Below are 9,535 nucleotides of genomic sequence, written 5' to 3' on the forward strand. Positions count from 1 at the left end.
AATGTGTTGGTAGAACTTTGGAAGCGTTTTCCTCAGATTAGCTTTGTTAAAATTCCTGTCTTCAATAAATGCGGCCTCAGAATGTGTCGTTTCCAGTTTGCATAGAGTTTCGAGTGTCGTTCTTTGAGGGTCGTCGTGGTATCGGCTTGAGGGGGAATATTCACGGGTGTGACTATAACCCGAAGAGAATTCTCTTGGTAGGTAACACGGATGACATTTGATCGTGAGGTATTCTAGTTCGGGTGAACCAAAGGACTTGAGTTTCTGTATGTTATCACAATCACACCATAAGTAGTTCATCATGAAACATACTCTTCTTCTTCCCGGAGAGATCTTTATTCCCGCAATGAACTGAGAACCCAACTGGCTGTATGAACTCAGACAGCATAACCCGAGAGGCCCATGTTTCTGTGAAACAGTGTCACGGTCGTCCTCCTCTTCGTCTGAAGAGGAGAGGCGAAAAGGATCAGAGGACCAATATGCGGCGTGGTAAGTGTCCATGGTAAATCTTTAATAACGAAAGACTGAACACTATACAAGAGAGTAACAAAAACAATAAACCAAATTCGACCGTGAAGCTACAAAATGAGACCTGTGCTGAAACAAGCCACTAACATAGACAATCACCCACAAACAAACAGTGCAACCCAGGCTACCTAAGTATGATTCTCAATCAGAGACAACTAATGACACCTGCCTCTGATTGAGAACCATACTAGGCCGAAAACATAGAACTGCCCCAAAACATAGAAAAACAAACATAGACTGCCCACCCAACTCACGCCCTGACCATACTAAATAAATACAAAACAACAGAAATAAAGGTCAGAGCGTGACAGTACCCCCCCCCCCAAAGGTGCGGACTCCGGCCGCAAAACCTTGACCTATAGGGGAGGGTCTGGGTGGGCGTCTGTCCGTGGTGGCGGCTCTGGCGCGGGACGCAGACCCCACCTCATCATTGTCTTAGTCCGCCTTATTGTCCGCCTCCGTGGCTTTCTCAGCATGACCACCCCTCTCAATGACCCCACTGGACAGAGGGGCAGCTCGGGACAGAGGGACAGCTGCTCGGGACAGAGGGGCAGCTGCTCGGGACAGAGGGGCAGCTGCTCGGGACAGAGGGGCAGCTGCTCGGGACAGAGGGGCAGCTGCTCGGGACAGAGGGGCGGCAGCAGCTCTGGGCAGAGGGGCTCCGGCAGCGGCGCCGGACAGGCGGGGGGCTCCGGCAGCGGCGCCGGGCAGGCGGGGGGCTCCGGCAGCGGCGCCGGGCAGGCGGGGGGCTCCGGCAGCGGCGCCGGGCAGGCGGGAGGCTCCGGCAGCGGCGCCGGACAGGCGGGAGGCTCCGGCAGAGGCGCCGGACAGGCGGGAGGCTCCGGCAGAGGCGCCGGACAGGCGGGAGGCTCCGGCAGAGGCGCCGGACAGGCGGGAGGCTCCGGCAGAGGCGCCGGACAGACAGGACCACCTGCAGGGAGGAGACAGAGAGACAGCCTGGTGCGTGGGGCTGCCACAGGAACCACCAGGCTGGGAAGACCTTCAGGAGGCTTGGGGTTAAGAGGAGGCACCTGAAAGACCGGGCTGTGGGGGAGCACTGGAGCTCTGGTGCGCAACCTTGGCACCACTTCCCCAGGCTGGATAACCACTCTAGCCCGGACCATCCAGAGTGCAGGCACAGGTTGAACCGGGCTGTGGGTAAGCACGGGAGATCTAGTGCTTACTACACGCACCTCTCCCTTCGGCTCCATTCCCACATTCGCCCGGCACGAGCGGAGCGCGGGCAGAGGACACACTGCACCCTCCCAGCGCCCCGGAGACACAGCACGCAGAGCCGGCACAGGATACCCTGGGCCAAAACTGCGTACCGGCGACCAGACCCGCTGAGCAGGCACCATACGCCCTGGCTCGATGCCCGCACTCGCATGACACTCTCGGGGGGCTGTCCCATAGCGCACCGGGCTATGGACACGTACTGGCGACACCGTGCGCTTAACCGCATAACACGGTGCCTGCCCAGTATCGCGCTGCTTATAATAAGCACGAGGGGTGAGCGCAGGTCTGCTACCTGGCTTAGCTCCACCCCTCGTGTGCCCCCCCCCAAAAAAAATTTGGGGCTGTCTCTCGTACCTGTCGCACTGCCGTGCTGCCTCCTCATATCGCCGCCGCTCAGCTTTCGCTGCCTCCAGCTCTGCTTTGGGGCGGCGATATTCCCCAGCCTGTGCCCAGGGTCCCTCTCCGTTCAGTATCTCCTCCCATGTCCAGGAGTCCTGTGATACCGGCCGCTGTTGTTGTTGCTGCTGCTGCTGCTGTCGTCGCTGTTTTCTACCACGCCGCTTGGTCCTTGGTTGGTGGGTGATTCTGTCACGGTCGTCCTCCTCTTCGTCTGAAGAGGAGAGGCGAAAAGGATCAGAGGACCAATATGCGGCGTGGTAAGTGTCCATGGTAAATCTTTAATAACGAAAGACTGAACACTATACAAGAGAGTAACAAAAACAATAAACCAAATTCGACCGTGAAGCTACAAAATGAGACCTGTGCTGAAACAAGCCACTAACATAGACAATCACCCACAAACAAACAGTGCAACCCAGGCTACCTAAGTATGATTCTCAATCAGAGACAACTAATGACACCTGCCTCTGATTGAGAACCATACTAGGCCGAAAACATAGAACTGCCCCAAAACATAGAAAAACAAACATAGACTGCCCACCCAACTCATGCCCTGACCATACTAAATAAATACAAAACAACAGAAATAAAGGTCAGAACGTGACAAACAGAGTATTTTACAATCCCTGATGTCTCTCTGGAAGGAAATCCTCGCCCTGAGCTCGTCAACTTTATTATCCAGAGACTGAACATTAGCAAGTTATAATCTCAGAAGTGGTGGGTGGTGTGCGCGCCTCCTGAGTCGGACTAGGAGTCCACACTGAGTACCTCTTCTCTGCCGGTGGTGTTTTGGATCAGCCTCTGGAATCAGTTCAATTGCCCTGGGAACAAAGCATCCATTTCGGAAAATCGTATTCCTGGTCGTAATGCTGGTAATGCTGGTGAGTTACAGAACGCCAGAAGTATACAGAATGGTGTCGTCTGCATAGAGGTGGATCAGGGAATCGCCCGCAGCAAAAGCAACATCATTGATATATACAGAGAAAATAGTCGGCCTGAGAATTGAACCCTGTGGCACCCCCATAGAGACTGCCAGAGGACCGGACAACATGCCCTCCGATTTGACACACAGAACTCTGTCTGCAAAGTAGTTGGTGAACCAGGCAAGGCAGTCATTAGAAAAACCGAGGCTACTGAGACAGACAGACAGACAGACCAGACCAGACCAGACCAGACCAGACCAGACCAGACCAGACCAGACATGGGCATTACCAGATTATCCTCCTGTTTGGTCCTCAGTGCTCCTTGCAGGGTCCAGGAGAGGTCCTGATTACCCTCTGGAGGGTGAGGGGGGGGGGGGAGAACAGCATCCATAAAACAAACAGATGTCCTCACCTAGCTACAGCAGGCTACAGTTACTTCAGAACAGCTTGAGTTATCCATCTGTCACTTCAACAGACAACAAAACACTTCAATACCACCCAACACCCCAAAGAAACAAACTCATAGGTTATTATTGTGCAATTATAATTTTACCATGTAATATCTAAGTAAACACCTGTTTTTTGGTTGCTGGTATTCTACTGTTTTCACATTACCTGACAGCTGCAAATAATATTCAATCACTACATAAATAATATCAGGTTCTTTCAGTAACGTGAATTTGTGATGCTTTTAACACCATGGTCATAAGGTTGGCGGTATCCATCACGTCTTCATGCTGTGCATGGCCTTGACCCGTAGAAACAGGAACAACATCCACCCAGTGTTGTGCTGGGCACATATCCGCTACTGAAAGCACAAGGAAAACAAAGCCCATGCACTTTGCTTTTTCTACACGCTGGCTATGTCTGAAAATGTTAGCTGTTAAACTTTGGAGGAGGAGGAGGTCTGAGGTTGGAATGGAATTATCAAGGATGGAGGAAGCAAGGATTTGATGGCTAGTGATGTTTTCAGTCACAGCCCATCTGCAATCTTGTCTCTCATCATGTGACCCTTTCACCTTGTAATTGGTTCTTAATACAGTGACACTTTGTCATCCACCCTGTCATCAAGTTCCCTTATTAACAATCAATACTGCCCTTTAACCTGCAGTACTCCTTCTATGATGTTAGTAATGATTTATCTCCTCATTGAGAAACACTACAGACACGGTCTAGGGAGGAAGAAGGTGGCTGAAACCTGGACTTGGACTGTGGGTCTTGAGGTGTGGAGGCAGGAATCTAATGAACTGTGCCATAATAGGCCGGGCCACACACGCCATGTTACATTAGAAACCTGCTTCAACCTTACCCATTCTAACAGAGGAGAATATAGAAGGGGTCATTTCAAGTGCCCTATAGCATTCCACATATAGCATTATACAAGGCTTTACATTTCACCCTAGCTGTCTAGCATGCCTGGTTGATTGTCTGACTTTTACAGGGACGTAGACGGATTCCCTCCAAGGGTCTCTCCAGTTCAGTAAGCATGGGTCACTAGGTGACAGGAAGTACTGGGGGCAGGGAGGAGAGAGAGGCAGGGAGTATCCTTTTAAAGTCTGGAAATAAAGCACGGCAGTAGTAGAGGAACAGGCTGCCTGTGTCTGTCTGCCCGCCGTCCTTCCGTCTGTCTGTCTATTCACCAGCGTTTCGTCACTAAGCTCCCTTCACCTTTTTCCTCGGTTTTCCTTTGTCGTATTAACACATACACAAGTTCAGCATAGTAGAAGGACAACAGAATACAAACAATTGGGATGAACAAGAATAGAGGCCTTTCTCTTTGTTCTGTATTTCTTTCATCCTGCTGCCAATGAGGGAGAGCAGAAAAGACAGACGAAGATTAGACATCCTTCCAGAAACAGTTTTCCATGCTTTGGGATTTTTTTTGTGTGGATTGAAAACACGTTGCTGATGCTTAGTCAACGGCTAAAGGTGCATCAACCCAGCCCTGACCCATCTAATCATTAGAGGACTCTGAACATAACCCATGAAAATGCAAACATGCAGACATGAACCCCGTTCCCCAGAGACATAAAGCAGAATCCCGTCAGTCAGAGTGACGAGAGAGAGTCACAATCATTCGAAGAATGTCCTGAACCTGATCCGCTAGGATTGGGACACCTGGGGGGAAAAACAGAATGCTTCTCTCTTCTCCCTCCAACACAAAACACACGCACGCACACACACTGAAACATGAACACAAACCTTACAACATAGGACACACAACATTGTTGAATGCTTTCGTAAACAAAACAAATTGTGCATGGAGACGAGCACACGCTCGAGTCAGGCCAAAGTAAGAAAAACAGAAAGAGAATGATTCAGTGAGCCAGTGACAGGTCGGGCTCAAAGAAATAATGATTCACTCACACACATACACACACACACACTCCTCCCTCCAACATTATATGAACTCACACAGGGGTGTCAAACTCATTCCATGGAGGCCCTGGTGTCTGCAGGTTTTTTTCTCTCCTTTCAATTAAGCCCTAGACAACCAGACGTGGGGAGTTCCTTACTAATTGGTGACCTTAATTCATCAATCAAGTACAAGGGAGGAGTGAAAACACACAGAGACTCGGGCCTCCATGGAATGAGTTTGACCCCTGTGTACTAAGTACACACGACAAAGAGTCAGGCCAAAGTGAGAAAACGTAGAGAGTGCGGATGATTCAGTGAGACAGTGGCGAGTCGTGTTCAGAGTGAGAAGCAATTACTCCTGACCTCATGTATTTACAGCCATGACCTGAACTCTGACACCCTCACCTATTTATCTTAGCCCATCAGTCCCTCGTCCTTTCGCACTCTCTCTGACTCACTCTCATCATCAATCATCTACGGTGCCTTCAGAAAGTATTCCCACCCCTTGACTTTTCCCACATTTTGTTGTGTTACAGCCTGAATTTAAAATGGATTAAATTGAGATTTTGTCACGGGCATAAACACAGTACCCCATAATGTCAAAGTGGAATCACGTTTTTTGTCATTTTTACACATTTAATTAAATTAAAAGCTGAAATGTCTTGAGTCAATAAGTATTCCTTTGTTAGGGTAAGCCTAAATAAGTTCAGGAGTAAAAATGTGACTTGTTTCAGGAATCTAGGCGTATGAAGTGGGTCACTACTTCACAGGAGCCATTTGAACATAAACTTTTTTGATTGATCAAAATGTGTTTTTTTGGCAGAAATGCCTTCTGGAACATGTGAACTTTCATGTGCTTTAATAACACACTTGTATGCCATGTGTAAATACGAACAAAATTGTTAAATTAGAGCCTAGTTGGTTAAGCCACAGACAAAGTCAGCAACCTTCCCACTAGCCATGATTGGCTGAGATAATGAGTGGGCTGGACATGCCGAGAGAAGAGTTCAGATTGTTCTGCCACATAGAGGACTTCTGTCTATTTGAACTGGTTAGTCTGTGTTGGTATTTTTTTTAAATGTATTATCGTGTAGTGGAACTGCATAAGTGTTGATCTCCACTTTCTGGAGGGTTGAGTTTTGAAATCAGTGGAATTAGAGTATGATAACTAAAGAGATGGAGAAAACACCTGTCTCTGGATTTCATCTTCAAACTAAGGGCAACCATGGCATGGCATCCGTGATAGTCAAGCTAGCTACATTTTCAGATATTACATGTTTCTAATTTTGACAAAGTGGTTTAATTTCAAGTTAAAGTGTACTGTTAGCAAGCTAGCTGGCTGGCTCACTAGCTAACGTTACATGTATGGTGTTATTATTCGTATCTCAGAGCCATTTTCTTTGAACCTGGTTGGTTAACTCCCAGCAGATTCATGCAGGGTAGTAATGACATGATTTGGTACTATGTTCATTGTTGTTTAACTAGCTAAAGTTAGCTGGCTGGCTCACTAGCTAACGTATGATCTTACACATTGTATGGTCTTACACACTGTTTACTTAGCTAGGTTCATTGTTTACCTAGCTAGCTACATGTCTTAACGAAAGACTCCACTATGCAAGAAACCAGTAAGTAAACGTTGGCAAAAAAAGCTAAATGAAATTGTTGCTGGTTAGGCTGTTTTCCTGTTATACAGAGGTAAACAAAACATCGGCCAGAGCATCAAGTGTGCGCTCTGAATGCTCCAAGAGCGAACGGAGATGGTGGGGCTAAAGCTTAAGAGGGTGTGAATGGTGCTAAATGGTTGTAGACAAAGAAGAGCTCTTCACCAGGTACCAAAACATTTAAAGACCATTTTCTCAAAAGTGAGTTTACAAGTTGATCAACTTTCAAAGCAGAATTACTTTCCCATTGTTCCTCAAAAATTCCTATTGTTCCTTTCCCATTGTTCCTCAGTGTATTATATACCATTTTGTAGCTCTGGGTCTCTACTTTTATCCAATGTGAAAAACACAATTTCAAATTTTGCTACATAAGAATTGAGCCGGTCGGTCACAAATGTGCTTAACAAGTCACATAATAACTTGCATGGACTCACTCTGTGTGCAATAATAGGTTAATGATTTTTTTCTGACTACCTCATCTCTGTATCCCACACATACAATTATCTGTAAGGTACCTCAGTCGAGCAGTGCATTTCAAACACAGATTCAACCACAAAGATCAGGGAGGTTTTCCAAACTGCTTAGGGATGTCACAATGAGGCCAATGGTGACTTTAAAACAGTTACAACGTTTAATGGCTGTAATAGGAGAAGTGAGGATTGGTCACCAACATTGTAGTTACTCCACAATAGTCACCTAAATGACAGAGTGGCAAAGAAATTATCTTTCTGTCCTGAATAGAAAGCGTTATGTTTGTGGCAAATTCAACACAACACATCACTGAGTACCACTCTTCATATTTTTAAGCATGGTGGTGGCTGCATCATGTTATGGCTATGCTTGTCATCGGCAAGGAGGGAGTTTTTTGGGGATAAAAATAAACGGAATAAAGCTAAGCCCAGGAAAAACCCTAGAGACAAACCTGGTTCAGTCTGTTGCTTACCAAGACGGCATTGAATGTTTCTGAGTGGCCTAGTTACAGTTTTGACTTAAATCGGCTTGAAAATCTATGGCAAGACTTGAAATTGGTATAGATGTCTAGAAATGTATAAAAATGATCAACAATCAACTTAACAGAGCTTGAAGAATTTAAAAAAGAATCAAGTGAAAATATTGTACAATCCAGGTGTGGAAAGCTCTTAGAGACTTACCTAGAACGACTCAAAGCTGTAATCTCTGCCAAAGGTGATTCTAACATGTATTGACTCAGGGGTGGTGAATACGTATGTAAATGTGATATTTCATTTTCAAAGAAATCAAAAAACATATTTGCACATTGTCATTTTTGGGTATTGTGTGTAGATGAGTGAGAAAAACATATACTTAATCCATTTTGAATTCAGGCTGTAACACAACAAAATGTGGAATAAGTCAAGGGGTATGAATATGTTCTGAAGGCACTGTTGTGATATATCAAAGTAGTAACCTATTCATGACAATGCAGTTGAACTTAAGCAAACACACCTGCACACATCCAAACACGCACATACAGTGTATCACCTCTTGTTGAAAGCTCTCTTTTTCTCTCTTTCTTCCCCCTTTACTCTGGTGATATTATCATGACTTAGACAACTGGCTCACAAATGGCTGATTATTGTGGTCAAGGGTCAGATAACCCCAGGTCCAGGGTAGTCTGGCTGACAACTGTCAAGTGATGTTTGTGTGTGTGTGTGTGTGTGTGTGTGTGTGTGTGTATACTGAACAAAAATATAAATGCAACATGCAACAATTTCTAAGATTTTACTGAGTTACAGTTCATGACTGGGAATACAGATATGCATCTGTAACAGATACCTTAAAAAAGGTAGGGGCATAGATTAGAAAACCAGTGTAGTATCTGGTGTGACCACCATTTGCCTCATGCAGCGCGACACATATCCTTTGCATAGTTAATCAGGCTGTTGATTGTGGCCTGTGCAATGTTGTCCCACTCCTCTTCAATGGCTGTGCAAAGTTGCTGGATATTGGCGGAAACTGAAACACGCTGTCGTACAGGTCGAGCCAGATCATCCCAAACATGCTCAATGGGTGACATTGGTCTGGTGAGGCCATGGAAGAACTGGGACATTTTCAGCTTGCAGGAATTGTGTACAGATCCTTGCGACATGGAGCTGTGCATTATCATGCTGAAACATGAGGTGATTGTGGCAGATGAATGGCACAACAAATTCTCTAAAACAGCGTTGGAGGAAGATTGGTGGACAGGTGGACATTCCTGTAGTCAGCATGCCAATTGCACGCTCCCTCAACTTGAAACATCTGTGACACTGTGTTGTGTGACAAAACTGCACATTTTAGAGGGGCCTTTTATTGTCCCCAGCACAGGGTGCACCTATGTAATGGTCATGCTGTTTAATCAGCTTCTTGATATGCCACATCTGTCAGGTGGATGGATCATCTTGGCAAAGGAGAAATGCTCAATAACAGGGA

The sequence above is a fragment of the Oncorhynchus mykiss genome, chromosome 1, assembly GCF_013265735.2.
Source record: "Oncorhynchus mykiss isolate Arlee chromosome 1, USDA_OmykA_1.1, whole genome shotgun sequence".
NCBI classification, from domain to species: domain Eukaryota; kingdom Metazoa; phylum Chordata; class Actinopteri; order Salmoniformes; family Salmonidae; genus Oncorhynchus; species Oncorhynchus mykiss.